Below are 18,697 nucleotides of genomic sequence, written 5' to 3' on the forward strand. Positions count from 1 at the left end.
TACAGGCACATTTTTGTTAGATATGATTAAGCCCAGGAGGATACAAAAACTTATCATGGAATTATAACCTTTGATTGACATTGGAACATCTCAGGAGATTCAAGGTATCAAAAGTGCTGGGACACTTCAGAAGTTGTCGTTGCTTGTCCGTCGTCAATGTGAAATCAGAGAGTGAGAAGTGCAAAGTTTGCCTCTTCTGTGCCGAAATAGCTCAGTTGGGAGAGCGTTAGACTGAAGATCTAAAGGTCCCTGGTTCGATCCTGGGTTTCGGCAGAAGCCAGTGTTCCTTCTTTGTGCAATGTCAACATGTTCACTGTATTAGCCAAGGAATGCGTTCCTTCAGCGATAGGACGCTATGGCAACGGATTTAGTGCTGCTTCATCTCACGTCAAAGAGGAGTATCCTGACGTGCACAGACTCCTCAAAACAGGCTGGTAATGGTTAAACGTGAAGTAATCAAGCTTTTCACCAACAGTTATTGATGATTGAACATTCCATTAGCTGTATTTTGCATTGCACTTCCCCTTAACAGTACCGATGTGTTTAAAACATCTTCAATAGGAAAGAGAAAAACCCAAAGTACTTGTCTTCAGAAACACCTTGGGATCCTGGCCGTACTTTTCGCTGGTGTCATCCCAGTTTCGGCAAAGGCAGTGGCTACGGACATTGTTTGACCTTAGCAAAAGCTATTTCAAGGAAAAAACACCCAATGGCTTTTTTTCAGCGCCTGGGTAGCTCAGACGGCAGAGCATCAGACTTTTAATCTGAGGGTCCAGGGTTCAAGTCCCTGTTCAGGCGCTCTGTTCACAGTTGCTGACGTTCGAGTTGTTGGTTTTCAGTGGTGTGGTGCTTCCATATGTAGTCTTGCAATGTCAACTGGTAAATCCCACATTACCAGTAATAGGCTAACCATTACCATCAGCGCCTTAAGTGGGCTTTTCTTCTGTGACGTTCATTTGCATTTACCATGAAAAATGCCTTGTGCAAGCATAAAACTCTGCTCCTGTCACATACAGGCACATTTTTGTTAGATATGATTAAGCCCAGGAGGATACAAAAACGTATCATGGAATTATAACCTTTGATTGACATTGGAACATCTCAGGAGATTCAAGGTATCAAAAGTGCTGGGACACTTCAGAAGTTGTCGTTGCTTGTCCGTCGTCAATGTGAAATCAGACAGTGAGAAGTGCAAAGTTTGCCTCTTCTGTGCCGAAATAGCTCAGTTGGGAGAGCGTTAGACTGAAGATCTAAAAGTCCCTGGTTCGATCCCGGGTTTCGGCAGAAGCCGGTGTTCCTTCTTTGTGCAATGTCAACATGTTCACTGTATTAGCCAAGGAATGCGTTCCTTCAGCGATAGGACGCTATGGCAACGGATTTAGTGCTGCTTCATCTCACGTCAAAGAGGAGTATCCTGACGTGCACAGACTCCTCAAAACAGGCTGGTAATGGTTAAACGTGAAGTAATCAAGCTTTTCACCAACAGTTATTGATGACTGAACATTCCATTAGCTGTATTTTGCATTGCACTTCCCCTTAACAGTACCGATGTGTTTAAAACATCTTCAATAGGAAAGAGAAAAACCCAAAGTACTTGTCTTCAGAAACACCTTGGGATCCTGGCCGTACTTTTCGCTGGTGTCATCCCAGTTTCGGCAAAGGCAGTGGCTACGGACATTGTTTGACCTTAGCAAAAGCTATTTCAAGGAAAAAACACCCAAAGGCTTTTTTTCAGGGCCTGGGTAGCTCAGACGGCAGAGCATCAGACTTTTAATCTCAGGGTCCAGGGTTCAAGTCCCTGTTCAGGCACTCTGTTCACAGTTGCTGACGTTCGAGTTGTTGGTTTTCAGTGGTGTGGTGCTTCCATATGTACTCTTGCAATGTCAACTGGTAAATCCCACATTACCAGTAATAGGCTAACCATTACCATCAGCGCCTTAAGTGGGCTTTTCTTCTGTGACGTTCATTTGCATTTACCATGAAAAATGCCTTGTGCAAGCATAAAACTCTGCTCCTGTCACATACAGGCACATTTTTGTTAGATATGATTAAGCCCAGGAGGATACAAAAACTTATCATGGAATTATAACCTTTGATTGACATTGGAACATCTCAGGAGATTCAAGGTATCAAAAGTGCTGGGACACTTCAGAAGTTGTCGTTGCTTGTCAGTCGTCAATGTGAAATCAGACAGTGAGAAGTGCAAAGTTTGCCTCTTCTGTGCTGAAATAGCTCAGTTGGGAGAGCGTTAGACTGAAGATCTAAAGGTCCCTGGTTCGATCCGGGATTTCGGCAGAAGCCGGTGTTCCTTCTTTGTGCAATGTCAACATGTTCACTGTATTAGCCAAGGAATGCGTTCCTTCAGCGATAGGACGCTATGGCAACGGATTTAGTGCTGCTTCATCTCACGTCAAAGAGGAGTATCCTGACGTGCACAGACTCCTCAAAACAGGCTGGTAATGGTTAAACGTGAAGTAATCAAGCTTTTCACCAACAGTTATTGATGACTGAACATTCCATTAGCTGTATTTTGCATTGCACTTCCCCTTAACAGTACCGATGTGTTTAAAACATCTTCAATAGGAAAGAGAAAAACCCAAAGTACTTGTCTTCAGAAACACCTTGGGATCCTGGCCGTACTTTTCGCTGGTGTCATCCCAGTTTCGGCAAAGGCAGTGGCTACGGACATTGTTTGACCTTAGCAAAAGCTATTTCAAGGAAAAAACACCCAAAGGCTTTTTTTCAGGGCCTGGGTAGCTCAGACGGCAGAGCATCAGACTTTTAATCTGAGGGTCCAGGGTTCAAGTCCCTGTTCAGGCGCTCTGTTCACAGTTGCTGACGTTCGAGTTGTTGGTTTTCAGTGGTGTGGTGCTTCCATATGTACTCTTGCAATGTCAACTGGTAAATCCCACATTACCAGTAATAGGCTAACCATTACCATCAGCGCCTTAAGTGGGCTTTTCTTCTGTGACGTTCATTTGCATTTACCATGAAAAATGCCTTGTGCAAGCATAAAACTCTGCTCCTGTCACATACAGGCACATTTTTGTTAGATATGATTAAGCCCAGGAGGATACAAAAACTTATCATGGAATTATAACCTTTGATTGACATTGGAACATCTCAGGAGATTCAAGGTATCAAAAGTGCTGGGACACTTCAGAAGTTGTCGTTGCTTGTCCGTCGTCAATGTGAAATCAGAGAGTGAGAAGTGCAAAGTTTGCCTCTTCTGTGCCGAAATAGCTCAGTTGGGAGAGCGTTAGACTGAAGATCTGAAGGTCCCTGGTTCGATCCTGGGTTTCGGCAGAAGCCGGTGTTCCTTCTTTGTGCAATGTCAACATGTTCACTGTATTAGCCAAGGAATGCGTTCCTTCAGCGATAGGACGCTATGGCAACGGATTTAGTGCTGCTTCATCTCACGTCAAAGAGGAGTATCCTGACGTGCACAGACTCCTCAAAACAGGCTGGTAATGGTTAAACGTGAAGTAATCAAGCTTTTCACCAACAGTTATTGATGATTGAACATTCCATTAGCTGTATTTTGCATTGCACTTCCCCTTAACAGTACCGATGTGTTTAAAACATCTTCAATAGGAAAGAGAAAAACCCAAAGTACTTGTCTTCAGAAACACCTTGGGATCCTGGCCGTACTTTTCGCTGGTGTCATCCCAGTTTCGGCAAAGGCAGTGGCTACGGACATTGTTTGACCTTAGCAAAAGCTATTTCAAGGAAAAAACACCCAAAGGCTTTTTTTCAGGGCCTGGGTAGCTCAGACGGCAGAGCATCAGACTTTTAATCTCAGGGTCCAGGGTTCAAGTCCCTGTTCAGGCACTCTGTTCACAGTTGCTGACATTCGAGTTGTTGGTTTTCAGTGGTGTGGTGCTTCCATATGTACTCTTGCAATGTCAACTGGTAAATCCCACATTACCAGTAATAGGCTAACCATTACCATCAGCGCCTTAAGTGGGCTTTTCTTCTGTGACGTTCATTTGCATTTACCATGAAAAATGCCTTGTGCAAGCATAAAACTCTGCTCCTGTCACATACAGGCACATTTTTGTTAGATATGATTAAGCCCAGGAGGATACAAAAACTTATCATGGAATTATAACCTTTGATTGACATTGGAACATCTCAGGAGATTCAAGGTATCAAAAGTGCTGGGACACTTCAGAAGTTGTCGTTGCTTGTCCGTCGTCAATGTGAAATCAGACAGTGAGAAGTGCAAAGTTTGCCTCTTCTGTGCTGAAATAGCTCAGTTGGGAGAGCGTTAGACTGAAGATCTAAAGGTCCCTGGTTCGATCCGGGATTTCGGCAGAAGCCGGTGTTCCTTCTTTGTGCAATGTCAACATGTTCACTGTATTAGCCAAGGAATGCGTTCCTTCAGCGATAGGACGCTATGGCAACGGATTTAGTGCTGCTTCATCTCACGTCAAAGAGGAGTATCCTGACGTGCACAGACTCCTCAAAACAGGCTGGTAATGGTTAAACGTGAAGTAATCAAGCTTTTCACCAACAGTTATTGATGACTGAACATTCCATTAGCTGTATTTTGCATTGCACTTCCCCTTAACAGTACCGATGTGTTTAAACCATCTTCAATAGGAAAGAGAAAAACCCAAAGTACTTGTCTTCAGAAACACCTTGGGATCCTGGCCGTACTTTTCGCTGGTGTCATCCCAGTTTCGGCAAAGGCAGTGGCTACGGACATTGTTTGACCTTAGCAAAAGCTATTTCAAGGAAAAAACACCCAAAGGCTTTTTTTCAGGGCCTGGGTAGCTCAGACGGCAGAGCATCAGACTTTTAATCTCAGGGTCCAGGGTTCAAGTCCCTGTTCAGGCGCTCTGTTCACAGTTGCTGACGTTCGAGTTGTTGGTTTTCAGTGGTGTGGTGCTTCCATATGTACTCTTGCAATGTCAACTGGTAAATCCCACATTACCAGTAATAGGCTAACCATTACCATCAGCGCCTTAAGTGGGCTTTTCTTCTGTGACGTTCATTTGCATTTACCATGAAAAATGCCTTGTGCAAGCATAAAACTCTGCTCCTGTCACATACAGGCACATTTTTGTTAGATATGATTAAGCCCAGGAGGATACAAAAACTTATCATGGAATTATAACCTTTGATTGACATTGGAACATCTCAGGAGATTCAAGGTATCAAAAGTGCTGGGACACTTCAGAAGTTGTCGTTGCTTGTCCGTCGTCAATGTGAAATCAGACAGTGAGAAGTGCAAAGTTTGCCTCTTCTGTGCCGAAATAGCTCAGTTGGGAGAGCGTTAGACTGAAGATCTAAAGGTCCCTGGTTCGATCCCGGGTTTCGGCAGAAGCCGGTGTTCCTTCTTTGTGCAATGTCAACATGTTCACTGTATTAGCCAAGGAATGCGTTCCTTCAGCGATAGGACGCTATGGCAACGGATTTAGTGCTGCTTCATCTCACGTCAAAGAGGAGTATCCTGACGTGCACAGACTCCTCAAAACAGGCTGGTAATGGTTAAACGTGAAGTAATCAAGCTTTTCACCAACAGTTATTGATGATTGAACATTCCATTAGCTGTATTTTGCATTGCACTTCCCCTTAACAGTACCGATGTGTTTAAAACATCTTCAATAGGAAAGAGAAAAACCCAAAGTACTTGTCTTCAGAAACACCTTGGGATCCTGGCCGTACTTTTCGCTGGTGTCATCCCAGTTTCGGCAAAGGCAGTGGCTACGGACATTGTTTGACCTTAGCAAAAGCTATTTCAAGGAAAAAACACCCAAAGGCTTTTTTTCAGGGCCTGGGTAGCTCAGACGGCAGAGCATCAGACTTTTAATCTGAGGGTCCAGGGTTCAAGTCCCTGTTCAGGCGCTCTGTTCACAGTTGCTGACGTTCGAGTTGTTGGTTTTCAGTGGTGTGGTGCTTCCATATGTACTCTTGCAATGTCAACTGGTAAATCCCACATTACCAGTGATAGGCTAGCCATTACCATCAGCGCCTTAAGTGGGCTTTTCTTCTGTGACGTTCATTTGCATTTACCATGAAAAATGCCTTGTGCGAGCATAAAACTCTGCTCCTGTCACATACAGGCACATTTTTGTTAGATATGATTAAGCCCAGGAGGATACAAAAACTTATCATGGAATTATAACCTTTGATTGACATTGGAACATCTCAGGAGATTCAAGGTATCAAAAGTGCTGGGACACTTCAGAAGTTGTCGTTGCTTGTCCGTCGTCAATGTGAAATCAGAGAGTGAGAAGTGCAAAGTTTGCCTCTTCTGTGCCGAAATAGCTCAGTTGGGAGAGCGTTAGACTGAAGATCTAAAGGTCCCTGGTTCGATCCCGGGTTTCGGCAGAAGCCGGTGTTCCTTCTTTGTGCAATGTCAACATGTTCACTGTATTAGCCAAGGAATGCGTTCCTTCAGCGATAGGACGCTATGGCAACGGATTTAGTGCTGCTTCATCTCACGTCAAAGAGGAGTATCCTGACGTGCACAGACTCCTCAAAACAGGCTGGTAATGGTTAAACGTGAAGTAATCAAGCTTTTCACCAACAGTTATTGATGATTGAACATTCCATTAGCTGTATTTTGCATTGCACTTCCCCTTAACAGTACCGATGTGTTTAAAACATCTTCAATAGGAAAGAGAAAAACCCAAAGTACTTGTCTTCAGAAACACCTTGGGATCCTGGCCGTACTTTTCGCTGGTGTCATCCCAGTTTCGGCAAAGGCAGTGGCTACGGACATTGTTTGACCTTAGCAAAAGCTATTTCAAGGAAAAAACACCCAAAGGCTTTTTTTCAGGGCCTGGGTAGCTCAGACGGCAGAGCATCAGACTTTTAATCTCAGGGTCCAGGGTTCAAGTCCCTGTTCAGGCACTCTGTTCACAGTTGCTGACGTTCGAGTTGTTGGTTTTCAGTGGTGTGGTGCTTCCATATGTACTCTTGCAATGTCAACTGGTAAATCCCACATTACCAGTAATAGGCTAACCATTACCATCAGCGCCTTAAGTGGGCTTTTCTTCTGTGACGTTCATTTGCATTTACCATGAAAAATGCCTTGTGCAAGCATAAAACTCTGCTCCTGTCACATACAGGCACATTTTTGTTAGATATGATTAAGCCCAGGAGGATACAAAAACTTATCATGGAATTATAACCTTTGATTGACATTGGAACATCTCAGGAGATTCAAGGTATCAAAAGTGCTGGGACACTTCAGAAGTTGTCGTTGCTTGTCCGTCGTCAATGTGAAATCAGACAGTGAGAAGTGCAAAGTTTGCCTCTTCTGTGCCGAAATAGCTCAGTTGGGAGAGCGTTAGACTGAAGATCTAAAGGTCCCTGGTTCGATCCCGGGTTTCGGCAGAAGCCGGTGTTCCTTCTTTGTGCAATGTCAACATGTTCACTGTATTAGCCAAGGAATGCGTTCCTTCAGCGATAGGACGCTATGGCAACGGATTTAGTGCTGCTTCATCTCACGTCAAAGAGGAGTATCCTGACGTGCACAGACTCCTCAAAACAGGCTGGTAATGGTTAAATGTGAAGTAATCAAGCTTTTCACCAACAGTTATTGATGACTGAACATTCCATTAGCTGTATTTTGCATTGCACTTCCCCTTAACAGTACCGATGTGTTTAAAACATCTTCAATAGGAAAGAGAAAAACCCAAAGTACTTGTCTTCAGAAACACCTTGGGATCCTGGCCGTACTTTTCGCTGGTGTCATCCCAGTTTCGGCAAAGGCAGTGGCTACGGACATTGTTTGACCTTAGCAAAAGCTATTTCAAGGAAAAAACACCCAAAGGCTTTTTTTCAGGGCCTGGGTAGCTCAGACGGCAGAGCATCAGACTTTTAATCTCAGGGTCCAGGGTTCAAGTCCCTGTTCAGGCGCTCTGTTCACAGTTGCTGACGTTCGAGTTGTTGGTTTTCAGTGGTGTGGTGCTTCCATATGTACTCTTGCAATGTCAACTGGTAAATCCCACATTACCAGTAATAGGCTAACCATTACCATCAGCGCCTTAAGTGGGCTTTTCTTCTGTGACGTTCATTTGCATTTACCATGAAAAAGGCCTTGTGCAAGCATAAAACTCTGCTCCTGTCACATACAGGCACATTTTTGTTAGATATGATTAAGCCCAGGAGGATACAAAAACTTATCATGGAATTATAACCTTTGATTGACATTGGAACATCTCAGGAGATTCAAGGTATCAAAAGTGCTGGGACACTTCAGAAGTTGTCGTTGCTTGTCCGTCGTCAATGTGAAATCAGACAGTGAGAAGTGCAAAGTTTGCCTCTTCTGTGCCGAAATAGCTCAGTTGGGAGAGCGTTAGACTGAAGATCTAAAGGTCCCTGGTTCGATCCCGGGTTTCGGCAGAAGCCGGTGTTCCTTCTTTGTGCAATGTCAACATGTTCACTGTATTAGCCAAGGAATGCGTTCCTTCAGCGATAGGACGCTATGGCAACGGATTTAGTGCTGCTTCATCTCACGTCAAAGAGGAGTGTCCTGACGTGCACAGACTCCTCAAAACAGGCTGGTAATGGTTAAACGTGAAGTAATCAAGCTTTTCACCAACAGTTATTGATGATTGAACATTCCATTAGCTGTATTTTGCATTGCACTTCCCCTTAACAGTACCGATGTGTTTAAAACATCTTCAATAGGAAAGAGAAAAACCCAAAGTACTTGTCTTCAGAAACACCTTGGGATCCTGGCCGTACTTTTCGCTGGTGTCATCCCAGTTTCGGCAAAGGCAGTGGCTACGGACATTGTTTGACCTTAGCAAAAGCTATTTCAAGGAAAAAACACCCAAAGGCTTTTTTTCAGGGCCTGGGTAGCTCAGACGGCAGAGCATCAGACTTTTAATCTCAGGGTCCAGGGTTCAAGTCCCTGTTCAGGCGCTCTGTTCACAGTTGCTGACGTTCGAGTTGTTGGTTTTCAGTGGTGTGGTGCTTCCATATGTACTCTTGCAATGTCAACTGGTAAATCCCACATTACCAGTGATAGGCTAACCATTACCATCAGCGCCTTAAGTGGGCTTTTCTTCTGTGACGTTCATTTGCATTTACCATGAAAAATGCCTTGTGCGAGCATAAAACTCTGCTCCTGTCACATACAGGCACATTTTTGTTAGATATGATTAAGCCCAGGAGGATACAAAAACTTATCATGGAATTATAACCTTTGATTGACATTGGAACATCTCAGGAGATTCAAGGTATCAAAAGTGCTGGGACACTTCAGAAGTTGTCGTTGCTTGTCCGTCGTCAATGTGAAATCAGACAGTGAGAAGTGCAAAGTTTGCCTCTTCTGTGCCGAAATAGCTCAGTTGGGAGAGCGTTAGACTGAAGATCTAAAGGTCCCTGGTTCGATCCCGGGTTTCGGCAGAAGCCGGTGTTCCTTCTTTGTGCAATGTCAACATGTTCACTGTATTAGCCAAGGAATGCGTTCCTTCAGCGATAGGACGCTATGGCAACGGATTTAGTGCTGCTTCATCTCACGTCAAAGAGGAGTGTCCTGACGTGCACAGACTCCTCAAAACAGGCTGGTAATGGTTAAACGTGAAGTAATCAAGCTTTTCACCAACAGTTATTGATGATTGAACATTCCATTAGCTGTATTTTGCATTGCACTTCCCCTTAACAGTACCGATGTGTTTAAAACATCTTCAATAGGAAAGAGAAAAACCCAAAGTACTTGTCTTCAGAAACACCTTGGGATCCTGGCCGTACTTTTCGCTGGTGTCATCCCAGTTTCGGCAAAGGCAGTGGCTACGGACATTGTTTGACCTTAGCAAAAGCTATTTCAAGGAAAAAACACCCAAAGGCTTTTTTTCAGGGCCTGGGTAGCTCAGACGGCAGAGCATCAGACTTTTAATCTCAGGGTCCAGGGTTCAAGTCCCTGTTCAGGCGCTCTGTTCACAGTTGCTGACGTTCGAGTTGTTGGTTTTCAGTGGTGTGGTGCTTCCATATGTACTCTTGCAATGTCAACTGGTAAATCCCACATTACCAGTGATAGGCTAACCATTACCATCAGCGCCTTAAGTGGGCTTTTCTTCTGTGACGTTCATTTGCATTTACCATGAAAAATGCCTTGTGCGAGCATAAAACTCTGCTCCTGTCACATACAGGCACATTTTTGTTAGATATGATTAAGCCCAGGAGGATACAAAAACTTATCATGGAATTATAACCTTTGATTGACATTGGAACATCTCAGGAGATTCAAGGTATCAAAAGTGCTGGGACACTTCAGAAGTTGTCGTTGCTTGTCCGTCGTCAATGTGAAATCAGACAGTGAGAAGTGCAAAGTTTGCCTCTTCTGTGCCGAAATAGCTCAGTTGGGAGAGCGTTAGACTGAAGATCTAAAGGTCCCTGGTTCGATCCCGGGTTTCGGCAGAAGCCGGTGTTCCTTCTTTGTGCAATGTCAACATGTTCACTGTATTAGCCAAGGAATGCGTTCCTTCAGCGATAGGACGCTATGGCAACGGATTTAGTGCTGCTTCATCTCACGTCAAAGAGGAGTGTCCTGACGTGCACAGACTCCTCAAAACAGGCTGGTAATGGTTAAACGTGAAGTAATCAAGCTTTTCACCAACAGTTATTGATGATTGAACATTCCATTAGCTGTATTTTGCATTGCACTTCCCCTTAACAGTACCGATGTGTTTAAAACATCTTCAATAGGAAAGAGAAAAACCCAAAGTACTTGTCTTCAGAAACACCTTGGGATCCTGGCCGTACTTTTCGCTGGTGTCATCCCAGTTTCGGCAAAGGCAGTGGCTACGGACATTGTTTGACCTTAGCAAAAGCTATTTCAAGGAAAAAACACCCAAAGGCTTTTTTTCAGGGCCCGGGTAGCTCAGACGGCAGAGCATCAGACTTTTAATCTCAGGGTCCAGGGTTCAAGTCCCTGTTCAGGCGCTCTGTTCACAGTTGCTGACGTTCGAGTTGTTGGTTTTCAGTGGTGTGGTGCTTCCATATGTACTCTTGCAATGTCAACTGGTAAATCCCACATTACCAGTGATAGGCTAACCATTACCATCAGCGCCTTAAGTGGGCTTTTCTTCTGTGACGTTCATTTGCATTTACCATGAAAAATGCCTTGTGCGAGCATAAAACTCTGCTCCTGTCACATACAGGCACATTTTTGTTAGATATGATTAAGCCCAGGAGGATACAAAAACTTATCATGGAATTATAACCTTTGATTGACATTGGAACATCTCAGGAGATTCAAGGTATCAAAAGTGCTGGGACACTTCAGAAGTTGTCGTTGCTTGTCCGTCGTCAATGTGAAATCAGAGAGTGAGAAGTGCAAAGTTTGCCTCTTCTGTGCCGAAATAGCTCAGTTGGGAGAGCGTTAGACTGAAGATCTAAAGGTCCCTGGTTCGATCCCGGGTTTCGGCAGAAGCCGGTGTTCCTTCTTTGTGCAATGTCAACATGTTCACTGTATTAGCCAAGGAATGCGTTCCTTCAGCGATAGGACGCTATGGCAACGGATTTAGTGCTGCTTCATCTCACGTCAAAGAGGAGTATCCTGACGTGCACAGACTCCTCAAAACAGGCTGGTAATGGTTAAACGTGAAGTAATCAAGCTTTTCACCAACAGTTATTGATGATTGAACATTCCATTAGCTGTATTTTGCATTGCACTTCCCCTTAACAGTACCGATGTGTTTAAAACATCTTCAATAGGAAAGAGAAAAACCCAAAGTACTTGTCTTCAGAAACACCTTGGGATCCTGGCCGTACTTTTCGCTGGTGTCATCCCAGTTTCGGCAAAGGCAGTGGCTACGGACATTGTTTGACCTTAGCAAAAGCTATTTCAAGGAAAAAACACCCAATGGCTTTTTTTCAGGGCCTGGGTAGCTCAGACGGCAGAGCATCAGACTTTTAATCTGAGGGTCCAGGGTTCAAGTCCCTGTTCAGGCGCTCTGTTCACAGTTGCTGACGTTCGAGTTGTTGGTTTTCAGTGGTGTGGTGCTTCCATATGTACTCTTGCAATGTCAACTGGTAAATCCCACATTACCAGTAATAGGCTAACCATTACCATCAGCGCCTTAAGTGGGCTTTTCTTCTGTGACGTTCATTTGCATTTACCATGAAAAAGGCCTTGTGCAAGCATAAAACTCTGCTCCTGTCACATACAGGCACATTTTTGTTAGATATGATTAAGCCCAGGAGGATACAAAAACTTATCATGGAATTATAACCTTTGATTGACATTGGAACATCTCAGGAGATTCAAGGTATCAAAAGTGCTGGGACACTTCAGAAGTTGTCGTTGCTTGTCCGTCGTCAATGTGAAATCAGAGAGTGAGAAGTGCAAAGTTTGCCTCTTCTGTGCCGAAATAGCTCAGTTGGGAGAGCGTTAGACTGAAGATCTAAAGGTCCCTGGTTCGATCCCGGGTTTCGGCAGAAGCCGGTGTTCCTTCTTTGTGCAATGTCAACATGTTCACTGTATTAGCCAAGGAATGCGTTCCTTCAGCGATAGGACGCTATGGCAACGGATTTAGTGCTGCTTCATCTCACGTCAAAGAGGAGTATCCTGACGTGCACAGACTCCTCAAAACAGGCTGGTAATGGTTAAACGTGAAGTAATCAAGCTTTTCACCAACAGTTATTGATGATTGAACATTCCATTAGCTGTATTTTGCATTGCACTTCCCCTTAACAGTACCGATGTGTTTAAAACATCTTCAATAGGAAAGAGAAAAACCCAAAGTACTTGTCTTCAGAAACACCTTGGGATCCTGGCCGTACTTTTCGCTGGTGTCATCCCAGTTTCGGCAAAGGCAGTGGCTACGGACATTGTTTGACCTTAGCAAAAGCTATTTCAAGGAAAAAACACCCAAAGGCTTTTTTTCAGGGCCTGGGTAGCTCAGACGGCAGAGCATCAGACTTTTAATCTCAGGGTCCAGGGTTCAAGTCCCTGTTCAGGCACTCTGTTCACAGTTGCTGACGTTCGAGTTGTTGGTTTTCAGTGGTGTGGTGCTTCCATATGTACTCTTGCAATGTCAACTGGTAAATCCCACATTACCAGTAATAGGCTAACCATTACCATCAGCGCCTTAAGTGGGCTTTTCTTCTGTGACGTTCATTTGCATTTACCATGAAAAATGCCTTGTGCAAGCATAAAACTCTGCTCCTGTCACATACAGGCACATTTTTGTTAGATATGATTAAGCCCAGGAGGATACAAAAACTTATCATGGAATTATAACCTTTGATTGACATTGGAACATCTCAGGAGATTCAAGGTATCAAAAGTGCTGGGACACTTCAGAAGTTGTCGTTGCTTGTCCGTCGTCAATGTGAAATCAGACAGTGAGAAGTGCAAAGTTTGCCTCTTCTGTGCCGAAATAGCTCAGTTGGGAGAGCGTTAGACTGAAGATCTAAAGGTCCCTGGTTCGATCCCGGGTTTCGGCAGAAGCCGGTGTTCCTTCTTTGTGCAATGTCAACATGTTCACTGTATTAGCCAAGGAATGCGTTCCTTCAGCGATAGGACGCTATGGCAACGGATTTAGTGCTGCTTCATCTCACGTCAAAGAGGAGTATCCTGACGTGCACAGACTCCTCAAAACAGGCTGGTAATGGTTAAATGTGAAGTAATCAAGCTTTTCACCAACAGTTATTGATGACTGAACATTCCATTAGCTGTATTTTGCATTGCACTTCCCCTTAACAGTACCGATGTGTTTAAAACATCTTCAATAGGAAAGAGAAAAACCCAAAGTACTTGTCTTCAGAAACACCTTGGGATCCTGGCCGTACTTTTCGCTGGTGTCATCCCAGTTTCGGCAAAGGCAGTGGCTACGGACATTGTTTGACCTTAGCAAAAGCTATTTCAAGGAAAAAACACCCAAAGGCTTTTTTTCAGGGCCTGGGTAGCTCAGATGGCAGAGCATCAGACTTTTAATCTCAGGGTCCAGGGTTCAAGTCCCTGTTCAGGCGCTCTGTTCACAGTTGCTGACGTTCGAGTTGTTGGTTTTCAGTGGTGTGGTGCTTCCATATGTACTCTTGCAATGTCAACTGGTAAATCCCACATTACCAGTAATAGGCTAACCATTACCATCAGCGCCTTAAGTGGGCTTTTCTTCTGTGACGTTCATTTGCATTTACCATGAAAAAGGCCTTGTGCAAGCATAAAACTCTGCTCCTGTCACATACAGGCACATTTTTGTTAGATATGATTAAGCCCAGGAGGATACAAAAACTTATCATGGAATTATAACCTTTGATTGACATTGGAACATCTCAGGAGATTCAAGGTATCAAAAGTGCTGGGACACTTCAGAAGTTGTCGTTGCTTGTCCGTCGTCAATGTGAAATCAGACAGTGAGAAGTGCAAAGTTTGCCTCTTCTGTGCCGAAATAGCTCAGTTGGGAGAGCGTTAGACTGAAGATCTAAAGGTCCCTGGTTCGATCCCGGGTTTCGGCAGAAGCCGGTGTTCCTTCTTTGTGCAATGTCAACATGTTCACTGTATTAGCCAAGGAATGCGTTCCTTCAGCGATAGGACGCTATGGCAACGGATTTAGTGCTGCTTCATCTCACGTCAAAGAGGAGTGTCCTGACGTGCACAGACTCCTCAAAACAGGCTGGTAATGGTTAAACGTGAAGTAATCAAGCTTTTCACCAACAGTTATTGATGATTGAACATTCCATTAGCTGTATTTTGCATTGCACTTCCCCTTAACAGTACCGATGTGTTTAAAACATCTTCAATAGGAAAGAGAAAAACCCAAAGTACTTGTCTTCAGAAACACCTTGGGATCCTGGCCGTACTTTTCGCTGGTGTCATCCCAGTTTCGGCAAAGGCAGTGGCTACGGACATTGTTTGACCTTAGCAAAAGCTATTTCAAGGAAAAAACACCCAAAGGCTTTTTTTCAGGGCCTGGGTAGCTCAGACGGCAGAGCATCAGACTTTTAATCTGAGGGTCCAGGGTTCAAGTCCCTGTTCAGGCGCTCTGTTCACAGTTGCTGACGTTCGAGTTGTTGGTTTTCAGTGGTGTGGTGCTTCCATATGTACTCTTGCAATGTCAACTGGTAAATCCCACATTACCAGTGATAGGCTAACCATTACCATCAGCGCCTTAAGTGGGCTTTTCTTCTGTGACGTTCATTTGCATTTACCATGAAAAATGCCTTGTGCAAGCATAAAACTCTGCTCCTGTCACATACAGGCACATTTTTGTTAGATATGATTAAGCCCAGGAGGATACAAAAACTTATCATGGAATTATAACCTTTGATTGACATTGGAACATCTCAGGAGATTCAAGGTATCAAAAGTGCTGGGACACTTCAGAAGTTGTCGTTGCTTGTCCGTCGTCAATGTGAAATCAGAGAGTGAGAAGTGCAAAGTTTGCCTCTTCTGTGCCGAAATAGCTCAGTTGGGAGAGCGTTAGACTGAAGATCTAAAGGTCCCTGGTTCGATCCCGGGTTTCGGCAGAAGCCGGTGTTCCTTCTTTGTGCAATGTCAACATGTTCACTGTATTAGCCAAGGAATGCGTTCCTTCAGCGATAGGACGCTATGGCAACGGATTTAGTGCTGCTTCATCTCACGTCAAAGAGGAGTATCCTGACGTGCACAGACTCCTCAAAACAGGCTGGTAATGGTTAAACGTGAAGTAATCAAGCTTTTCACCAACAGTTATTGATGATTGAACATTCCATTAGCTGTATTTTGCATTGCACTTCCCCTTAACAGTACCGATGTGTTTAAAACATCTTCAATAGGAACGAGAAAAACCCAAAGTACTTGTCTTCAGAAACACCTTGGGATCCTGGCCGTACTTTTCGCTGGTGTCATCCCAGTTTCGGCAAAGGCAGTGGCTACGGACATTGTTTGACCTTAGCAAAAGCTATTTCAAGGAAAAAACACCCAAAGGCTTTTTTTCAGGGCCTGGGTAGCTCAGACGGCAGAGCATCAGACTTTTAATCTGAGGGTCCAGGGTTCAAGTCCCTGTTCAGGCGCTCTGTTCACAGTTGCTGACGTTCGAGTTGTTGGTTTTCAGTGGTGTGGTGCTTCCATATGTACTCTTGCAATGTCAACTGGTAAATCCCACATTACCAGTGATAGGCTAACCATTACCATCAGCGCCTTAAGTGGGCTTTTCTTCTGTGACGTTCATTTGCATTTACCATGAAAAATGCCTTGTGCAAGCATAAAACTCTGCTCCTGTCACATACAGGCACATTTTTGTTAGATATGATTAAGCCCAGGAGGATACAAAAACTTATCATGGAATTATAACCTTTGATTGACATTGGAACATCTCAGGAGATTCAAGGTATCAAAAGTGCTGGGACACTTCAGAAGTTGTCGTTGCTTGTCCGTCGTCAATGTGAAATCAGACAGTGAGAAGTGCAAAGTTTGCCTCTTCTGTGCCGAAATAGCTCAGTTGGGAGAGCGTTAGACTGAAGATCTAAAGGTCCCTGGTTCGATCCCGGGTTTCGGCAGAAGCCGGTGTTCCTTCTTTGTGCAATGTCAACATGTTCACTGTATTAGCCAAGGAATGCGTTCCTTCAGCGATAGGACGCTATGGCAACGGATTTAGTGCTGCTTCATCTCACGTCAAAGAGGAGTATCCTGACGTGCACAGACTCCTCAAAACAGGCTGGTAATGGTTAAATGTGAAGTAATCAAGCTTTTCACCAACAGTTATTGATGACTGAACATTCCATTAGCTGTATTTTGCATTGCACTTCCCCTTAACAGTACCGATGTGTTTAAAACATCTTCAATAGGAAAGAGAAAAACCCAAAGTACTTGTCTTCAGAAACACCTTGGGATCCTGGCCGTACTTTTCGCTGGTGTCATCCCAGTTTCGGCAAAGGCAGTGGCTACGGACATTGTTTGACCTTAGCAAAAGCTATTTCAAGGAAAAAACACCCAAAGGCTTTTTTTCAGGGCCTGGGTAGCTCAGATGGCAGAGCATCAGACTTTTAATCTCAGGGTCCAGGGTTCAAGTCCCTGTTCAGGCGCTCTGTTCACAGTTGCTGACGTTCGAGTTGTTGGTTTTCAGTGGTGTGGTGCTTCCATATGTACTCTTGCAATGTCAACTGGTAAATCCCACATTACCAGTAATAGGCTAACCATTACCATCAGCGCCTTAAGTGGGCTTTTCTTCTGTGACGTTCATTTGCATTTACCATGAAAAAGGCCTTGTGCAAGCATAAAACTCTGCTCCTGTCACATACAGGCACATTTTTGTTAGATATGATTAAGCCCAGGAGGATACAAAAACTTATCATGGAATTATAACCTTTGATTGACATTGGAACATCTCAGGAGATTCAAGGTATCAAAAGTGCTGGGACACTTCAGAAGTTGTCGTTGCTTGTCCGTCGTCAATGTGAAATCAGACAGTGAGAAGTGCAAAGTTTGCCTCTTCTGTGCCGAAATAGCTCAGTTGGGAGAGCGTTAGACTGAAGATCTAAAGGTCCCTGGTTCGATCCCGGGTTTCGGCAGAAGCCGGTGTTCCTTCTTTGTGCAATGTCAACATGTTCACTGTATTAGCCAAGGAATGCGTTCCTTCAGCGATAGGACGCTATGGCAACGGATTTAGTGCTGCTTCATCTCACGTCAAAGAGGAGTGTCCTGACGTGCACAGACTCCTCAAAACAGGCTGGTAATGGTTAAACGTGAAGTAATCAAGCTTTTCACCAACAGTTATTGATGATTGAACATTCCATTAGCTGTATTTTGCATTGCACTTCCCCTTAACAGTACCGATGTGTTTAAAACATCTTCAATAGGAAAGAGAAAAACCCAAAGTACTTGTCTTCAGAAACACCTTGGGATCCTGGCCGTACTTTTCGCTGGTGTCATCCCAGTTTCGGCAAAGGCAGTGGCTACGGACATTGTTTGACCTTAGCAAAAGCTATTTCAAGGAAAAAACACCCAAAGGCTTTTTTTCAGGGCCTGGGTAGCTCAGACGGCAGAGCATCAGACTTTTAATCTGAGGGTCCAGGGTTCAAGTCCCTGTTCAGGCGCTCTGTTCACAGTTGCTGACGTTCGAGTTGTTGGTTTTCAGTGGTGTGGTGCTTCCATATGTACTCTTGCAATGTCAACTGGTAAATCCCACATTACCAGTGATAGGCTAACCATTACCATCAGCGCCTTAAGTGGGCTTTTCTTCTGTGACGTTCATTTGCATTTACCATGAAAAATGCCTTGTGCAAGCATAAAACTCTGCTCCTGTCACATACAGGCACATTTTTGTTAGATATGATTAAGCCCAGGAGGATACAAAAACTTATCATGGAATTATAACCTTTGATTGACATTGGAACATCTCAGGAGATTCAAGGTATCAAAAGTGCTGGGACACTTCAGAAGTTGTCGTTGCTTGTCCGTCGTCAATGTGAAATCAGAGAGTGAGAAGTGCAAAGTTTGCCTCTTCTGTGCCGAAATAGCTCAGTTGGGAGAGCGTTAGACTGAAGATCTAAAGGTCCCTGGTTCGATCCCGGGTTTCGGCAGAAGCCGGTGTTCCTTCTTTGTGCAATGTCAACATGTTCACTGTATTAGCCAAGGAATGCGTTCCTTCAGCGATAGGACGCTATGGCAACGGATTTAGTGCTGCTTCATCTCACGTCAAAGAGGAGTATCCTGACGTGCACAGACTCCTCAAAACAGGCTGGTAATGGTTAAACGTGAAGTAATCAAGCTTTTCACCAACAGTTATTGATGATTGAACATTCCATT

The 18,697-nt window shown here is 44.2% G+C and overlaps 23 non-coding genes across 23 annotated transcripts; all 23 read left to right on the forward strand.

Annotated features, from left to right (window-relative positions):
- Positions 1 to 200: 200 nt before the first annotated feature.
- Positions 201 to 273, forward strand: trnaf-gaa (transfer RNA phenylalanine (anticodon GAA)). Its single transcript has one exon. It is a non-coding gene; the product is annotated as a tRNA-Phe (tRNA).
- A 452-nt stretch (positions 274 to 725) lies between these two features.
- Positions 726 to 798, forward strand: trnak-uuu (transfer RNA lysine (anticodon UUU)). Its single transcript has one exon. It is a non-coding gene; the product is annotated as a tRNA-Lys (tRNA).
- Positions 799 to 1,211: 413 nt separating this feature from the next.
- trnaf-gaa (transfer RNA phenylalanine (anticodon GAA)) lies at positions 1,212 to 1,284 on the forward strand. Its single transcript has one exon. It is a non-coding gene; the product is annotated as a tRNA-Phe (tRNA).
- Positions 1,285 to 2,747: 1,463 nt separating this feature from the next.
- Positions 2,748 to 2,820, forward strand: trnak-uuu (transfer RNA lysine (anticodon UUU)). Its single transcript has one exon. It is a non-coding gene; the product is annotated as a tRNA-Lys (tRNA).
- A 2,435-nt stretch (positions 2,821 to 5,255) lies between these two features.
- Positions 5,256 to 5,328, forward strand: trnaf-gaa (transfer RNA phenylalanine (anticodon GAA)). The gene has a single exon. It is a non-coding gene; the product is annotated as a tRNA-Phe (tRNA).
- Positions 5,329 to 5,780: 452 nt separating this feature from the next.
- trnak-uuu (transfer RNA lysine (anticodon UUU)) lies at positions 5,781 to 5,853 on the forward strand. The gene has a single exon. It is a non-coding gene; the product is annotated as a tRNA-Lys (tRNA).
- Positions 5,854 to 6,266: 413 nt separating this feature from the next.
- trnaf-gaa (transfer RNA phenylalanine (anticodon GAA)) lies at positions 6,267 to 6,339 on the forward strand. Its single transcript has one exon. It is a non-coding gene; the product is annotated as a tRNA-Phe (tRNA).
- A 938-nt stretch (positions 6,340 to 7,277) lies between these two features.
- On the forward strand, positions 7,278 to 7,350 carry trnaf-gaa (transfer RNA phenylalanine (anticodon GAA)). Its single transcript has one exon. It is a non-coding gene; the product is annotated as a tRNA-Phe (tRNA).
- Positions 7,351 to 8,288: 938 nt separating this feature from the next.
- Positions 8,289 to 8,361, forward strand: trnaf-gaa (transfer RNA phenylalanine (anticodon GAA)). The gene has a single exon. It is a non-coding gene; the product is annotated as a tRNA-Phe (tRNA).
- A 938-nt stretch (positions 8,362 to 9,299) lies between these two features.
- trnaf-gaa (transfer RNA phenylalanine (anticodon GAA)) lies at positions 9,300 to 9,372 on the forward strand. Its single transcript has one exon. It is a non-coding gene; the product is annotated as a tRNA-Phe (tRNA).
- Positions 9,373 to 10,310: 938 nt separating this feature from the next.
- trnaf-gaa (transfer RNA phenylalanine (anticodon GAA)) lies at positions 10,311 to 10,383 on the forward strand. The gene has a single exon. It is a non-coding gene; the product is annotated as a tRNA-Phe (tRNA).
- Positions 10,384 to 11,321: 938 nt separating this feature from the next.
- Positions 11,322 to 11,394, forward strand: trnaf-gaa (transfer RNA phenylalanine (anticodon GAA)). Its single transcript has one exon. It is a non-coding gene; the product is annotated as a tRNA-Phe (tRNA).
- Positions 11,395 to 11,846: 452 nt separating this feature from the next.
- trnak-uuu (transfer RNA lysine (anticodon UUU)) lies at positions 11,847 to 11,919 on the forward strand. Its single transcript has one exon. It is a non-coding gene; the product is annotated as a tRNA-Lys (tRNA).
- Positions 11,920 to 12,332: 413 nt separating this feature from the next.
- trnaf-gaa (transfer RNA phenylalanine (anticodon GAA)) lies at positions 12,333 to 12,405 on the forward strand. The gene has a single exon. It is a non-coding gene; the product is annotated as a tRNA-Phe (tRNA).
- Positions 12,406 to 13,343: 938 nt separating this feature from the next.
- Positions 13,344 to 13,416, forward strand: trnaf-gaa (transfer RNA phenylalanine (anticodon GAA)). Its single transcript has one exon. It is a non-coding gene; the product is annotated as a tRNA-Phe (tRNA).
- Positions 13,417 to 14,354: 938 nt separating this feature from the next.
- Positions 14,355 to 14,427, forward strand: trnaf-gaa (transfer RNA phenylalanine (anticodon GAA)). The gene has a single exon. It is a non-coding gene; the product is annotated as a tRNA-Phe (tRNA).
- A 452-nt stretch (positions 14,428 to 14,879) lies between these two features.
- On the forward strand, positions 14,880 to 14,952 carry trnak-uuu (transfer RNA lysine (anticodon UUU)). Its single transcript has one exon. It is a non-coding gene; the product is annotated as a tRNA-Lys (tRNA).
- Positions 14,953 to 15,365: 413 nt separating this feature from the next.
- trnaf-gaa (transfer RNA phenylalanine (anticodon GAA)) lies at positions 15,366 to 15,438 on the forward strand. Its single transcript has one exon. It is a non-coding gene; the product is annotated as a tRNA-Phe (tRNA).
- Positions 15,439 to 15,890: 452 nt separating this feature from the next.
- Positions 15,891 to 15,963, forward strand: trnak-uuu (transfer RNA lysine (anticodon UUU)). Its single transcript has one exon. It is a non-coding gene; the product is annotated as a tRNA-Lys (tRNA).
- Positions 15,964 to 16,376: 413 nt separating this feature from the next.
- trnaf-gaa (transfer RNA phenylalanine (anticodon GAA)) lies at positions 16,377 to 16,449 on the forward strand. Its single transcript has one exon. It is a non-coding gene; the product is annotated as a tRNA-Phe (tRNA).
- A 938-nt stretch (positions 16,450 to 17,387) lies between these two features.
- trnaf-gaa (transfer RNA phenylalanine (anticodon GAA)) lies at positions 17,388 to 17,460 on the forward strand. The gene has a single exon. It is a non-coding gene; the product is annotated as a tRNA-Phe (tRNA).
- Positions 17,461 to 17,912: 452 nt separating this feature from the next.
- Positions 17,913 to 17,985, forward strand: trnak-uuu (transfer RNA lysine (anticodon UUU)). Its single transcript has one exon. It is a non-coding gene; the product is annotated as a tRNA-Lys (tRNA).
- A 413-nt stretch (positions 17,986 to 18,398) lies between these two features.
- Positions 18,399 to 18,471, forward strand: trnaf-gaa (transfer RNA phenylalanine (anticodon GAA)). The gene has a single exon. It is a non-coding gene; the product is annotated as a tRNA-Phe (tRNA).
- Positions 18,472 to 18,697: the final 226 nt, after the last annotated feature.

This window comes from Pempheris klunzingeri, chromosome 20, assembly GCF_042242105.1.
Source record: "Pempheris klunzingeri isolate RE-2024b chromosome 20, fPemKlu1.hap1, whole genome shotgun sequence".
Taxonomy (NCBI): domain Eukaryota; kingdom Metazoa; phylum Chordata; class Actinopteri; order Acropomatiformes; family Pempheridae; genus Pempheris; species Pempheris klunzingeri.